This window comes from Oryctolagus cuniculus, chromosome X (genome assembly GCF_964237555.1).
Source record: "Oryctolagus cuniculus chromosome X, mOryCun1.1, whole genome shotgun sequence".
Classification (NCBI taxonomy): Eukaryota; Metazoa; Chordata; class Mammalia; order Lagomorpha; family Leporidae; genus Oryctolagus; species Oryctolagus cuniculus.
This window is the reverse complement of record NC_091453.1, coordinates 53,401,940-53,406,746: the sequence shown is the minus strand read 5'-3', so window position 1 is coordinate 53,406,746 and position 4,807 is coordinate 53,401,940. Positions and strand designations below refer to the sequence as shown.

Below are 4,807 nucleotides of genomic sequence, written 5' to 3'. Positions count from 1 at the left end.
AGGCAAGAAATGGATTCCCCCCTGGAGTCTCCAGAGGAGCCAGCTCAGCCCACACCTTCATTTTAGCCACGGGCCTGACAGAACTGTAAGGGAGTAAATTCTTGTTGCCTAAAAAAAATGAAATACATTTGCTCATAAAAGGAAAATATAAAATTAGTGTTTACATGGGGGCTGGAACAAGCAATGATGGGGCATAATTTCTCAATGGGTATGTGGTTTAAATTTTGATGGGGTTAAAATCTTTTGGAACCAGATGGTGGTGATGGTTGCACAACATTGTGAATGTACTAATGACAATATATTTTACACAATAAAGCTATGAAACACTTTGTTTTTAAGTTTAATTTGAAAGGCAGAGGGGAGAGAGAGAGAGAGAGAGAGAGAGAGAGAGAGAGACAGAGAATCTACCATCTGCTGCTTCACTCTCCAAATGATCACAATGCCCAGAGCCAGAAGAGCCATGGACTTCATCTAGGTCTCCCACGTTGGATGCAGGGACCCAAGGACCTGGGCCATCTTCTGCTGCTTTCACAGGCACATTAGCAGGGGACTGGATCAGAAGTGGAGCAGCTAGGAATCAAAACGATGCTCATATGGGATGCCAGAGTTGCAGCTGTGGGCTTGACCTGCTGTGCTACAATGCTGGTCACAAAAAAAAGTTTTAAAAATTACAATGGTTAAGATAACTAAAGATAATACTCTTTAAATAGCCCATCTTCCCTGGTATCAGTATATTAGAGAAAATTTGCTCTTTATTTTGCATATTATGGTACATTACTATCTAGAAAATATAACCTCTAAGGTCTTAATGGGAGTTTCAGGCCATTTAGTCATTGGTCAAGTTCTCACTTGTAAAGTATGTATACAGTTTGGTATATTCTTTACTTTAGTTATGTCGTGAGTTATCAGCATCATGTGATAGAGTCCTTTCCACTATACTGACAGTGCAATTTGTTGTTATCTTCTAGAGTGACAGAACAGTGTTTAATGTGTAAGACAAAAACAATAAATTTCAAGAAAGAAACTAATGAGAATGTCCTCATTAGTCTATGGTTGGTGAAGTTTACATTATTATGATATGAAAATAGTAAGACCTACAAAAGTTAAAAAAGTCATGAATTTGTCTTCATTAATAATAACTTCTGTAAATTCAAAGATACCACACATATGAGAGTATTTCAAAAAGTTCATGGAAAATTAAAAGCTAAATTAACTTTGGCACAAAAGCTGAAATCTATGCATGTGAGGGCTCCTCAAAAAGTTAATAGAAATTATGTACTATGAAATAACTATGGATAGATTTTAAATTTTTTTGAGCCACTATCAACTTATTTTAATTATGCTTATAAATTGATAAACTTTTTGAAGTACCTTCCTATAATAAAACTGTAAGCCATATTCTTATGAATGATAGCTGCCATGCAAATATGCTACAAATTTCTTGTAACTCATAAATAGAATGCTTATATAAGTCCTACAAATATATTTATTAAAAGATAAACTAGGGGCCAGCAGTGTGGCATAGTGGTTAAAGCCGCCACCTGTGGTATAGGCATCTCATATAGGCACTGGTTTGAGTCCTGGCTGCTCTACTTCTGATCCCACTCTCTGCTAATGGCCTGGGAAACCAACAGAGCATGGTCCAAGTGCTTGGGCCCCTGCACCCACATGAGAGACCTGGATGAAGCTCCTGGCTCCTGGCTTCGGATTGGCCCAGCTCTAGCTATTGTGGTCATTTGAGGAGTGAACCAGTGGATGGAAGATCTGTCTCTCCCCTTCCTTCTTTCTGTAAATTCTGCCTTTCAAATAAATAAATCTTTTTTTAAAGTTAAACTAGCCAATTAAAAATCATAGATAGGAATTTTACAAAATAGAATGTTCAAAGGCCAATAAATGTCTGAAAAGATACTCAGGACACTCCTCAGATACATAGATTAAAACCAGAATGTGGGGGCCGGTGCTATGGTGCAGTGGGTTAACACCCTGGCCTGAAGTGCTGGCATCTCATATGGGTGCCTGTTCGAGACCCAGCTACTCCACTTCTGATCCAGCTCTCTGCTATGGCCTGGGAAAGCAGTAGAAGATGGCCCAAGTCCTTGGAACCCTGCACCCACGTGAGAGACCTGAAAGAAGCTCCTGGCTCCTGGCTTCGGATCTGTGTAGCTCTGGCCTTTACGGCCAATTGGGGAGTGACCCAGCAAATTGAAGACCTCTCTCTCTCTCTCTCTCTCTCTCTCTCTCTCTCTCTGCCTCTCCTCCCTCTGTGTAACTCTGACTTTCAAATAAATAAATAAATCTTTTAAAAAAAACCCAGAATGTGATTCTAAATCTGAACCAGCAGAGTGCCAACAATACAAGAACTGACAATACCATGTATTGGCATGAGTATAAAGCAGCTGGAACACTCCATACATTGTTAAAGGAAGTGTTGAATTGTTCTAATCACTTTGGAAACTCTTTTGGCAGTAGCTGATAAAGCAAAATTCAAGTTTAGATTCTGATGCTGAAGTTTCATGTTTAGGCAAACGTCCAAAAAGAGTGCATTTGTTCATCCAAAGACATACGAAGATGTTCAAATGAATTTTTCTAATAATAGCTTCTAACTAGAAACAATCCAAACATGCCTCAACAAGAGAATGTGTGAAAGAATTGTGGAGTTTGCCATCATTAGAATAGTCACAAAAATTGAAAAATACCAATACAAGTATGGTTTGTTATGAATTCCAAATTTGATGTGGAGTGAAAGAAACCAGGAGTAAAATCATATACTGTGTGACTCTAATAATATGATATTCAAATCAGGCAAAAGAAATCTATGATGACAGAGGTCAGAGACTTAAATTGCATGAAGAATTTTGTGTTCAACCTGGGAGAAGCAGTGAAATTAGTGGTTTGGAAATATAATTAAATGAATTATAAGAACACTAACAAGAAGAGAGGTATATATACATTATTTTTCCATCATGTAAAATCATTCCACAGAGTTAAAAAGAGCATTTAATAATAAAAGATATATAAAAAAAGAAAAGAAGAAGAGAAAAAGAAAAAAAGAAGAAAAAAGAAGAAAAGGTATAATCCATTGGGAAGACATAACTGCTTCATATTTTTATGTACCTAACAATGTGCCCCCACAAAAACATAAAGCAATAATTGATGTAACTACAATTAGAAATAGATAAATACATAACCATAGCAAGACATTTCAACCCATTTTTATCATTAATTGGCAGAAGAAACAAATCCAATGAATAAGTAAACTTGTAACCATTATTAAAACTTATGTATTAAAATTCACTTAAGTGTTACATATTTAGCACATAACTAAAAACTGCAAACAACACATTACTTTAGCATACCTATAGAATATTTACAAATTTGCCCACCTGATTGGATATAAGCAAGTGTCAAATCATTTTGATGAATTTAAATCGTACAGAGTTGGCTCTCTATCCACAGTATAACTAAGTTAAAACTCAGTAAGAGAAAGCTAGCTAGGAAACTCCTATTGGAATTTAACAAATTCAGTATTAGTATTACTACTGGGTTAGAAAATATTTGACTTGACACTTTATATACCAAACTTGTAACACACAAATGAAGCAGTTTTTAAAGAGAGGTTCATAATTTAAAATACATGCATTCAAAAGGAAATAAAGGCTGAATTCTATATGTATATTAAGATATTAGGAAAATCATGACCTATAACCACATTTAAAGTAGAAGGAGGGTTGGTGTTGTGGTATAGTGGGTTAAGCCACTGCCTATGATGCTGGCATTTCATAACAGAGTGCATATTCCAGTTTCAGCTACTTTGCTATGTGTCTGGGAAAGCAGCAGAAGATGGCCCAAGTTTGTGGACTCTTGAATGCATGTGGGAGATCTGGATGGAGTTCCTGCTTCTGGACTTCGACCTCACTCAACTCTGATTGTTGCTGCCATTTGAGGAGTAAGTCAGCAGATGGAAGACTTCTGTCTCTGTCCCCCAACCCCCATCCTGGTCGCTCTGCCTTTCAAGTCTTTTTTTTTTTTTTTTGACAGGCAGAGTGGACAGTGAGAGAGAGACACAGAGAGAAAGGTCTTCCTTTTGCCGTTGGTTCACCCTCCAATGGCCGCCGTGGCCGGCGCACCGCGCTGGTCTGATGGCAGGAGCCAGGTGCTTCTCCTGGTCTCCCATGGGGTGCAGGGCCCAAGCACTTGGGCCATCCTCCACTGCACTCCCGGGCCACAGCAGAGAGCTGGCCTGGAAGAGGGGCAACTGGGACAGAATCCGGTGCCCCGACCGGGACTAGAACCTGGTGTGCCGGCGCCGCAAGGCGGAGGATTAGCCTAGTGAGCCGCAGCGCCAGCCTCAAGTCTTAAAAAAAAAGAGGAGGGACAGGAACAACAAAGGTAAGAATAGAAATTAGTAAACTAGGAAAGACTATACTTTCAGGGATCATTTCTGTAGTTCCTCACTGTAGAAGTTTCTATAAAGTGGAGAGCACCAGAAACCATGAAGAGGAGGCTCAGTGTTCTCTCCTGAACGTGAAGTTAGCTCTTGGTGCCGCTTCTTTCCTTTCCAGGGAATAAGAGGGGGAGAATGCCAACTCAGTGGTTTAAAAGTGAAAAGAATATAGGAGCAAACTTCAAAAGTGAGCATCAATAAAAGCCAAATGTGTATTTGAAAAAGGAAAATGTGTAAATGTCTGGTAGAATGGAAAAAAATAAAGAAAAAGTAACCTGTGTCAGGTGACATCACTAGAGATAACATGCATTTTAAAAGATAATTCTTAAGTGATAAGAACTCTCATTTGTGGCTGGTGGCAAA

The 4,807-nt window shown here is 38.7% G+C and overlaps 1 pseudogene; it reads left to right on the top strand.

Annotated features, from left to right (window-relative positions):
* Positions 1 to 4,416: 4,416 nt before the first annotated feature.
* LOC127485097 (small nucleolar RNA U3) lies at positions 4,417 to 4,595 on the top strand (annotated as a pseudogene).
* Positions 4,596 to 4,807: the final 212 nt, after the last annotated feature.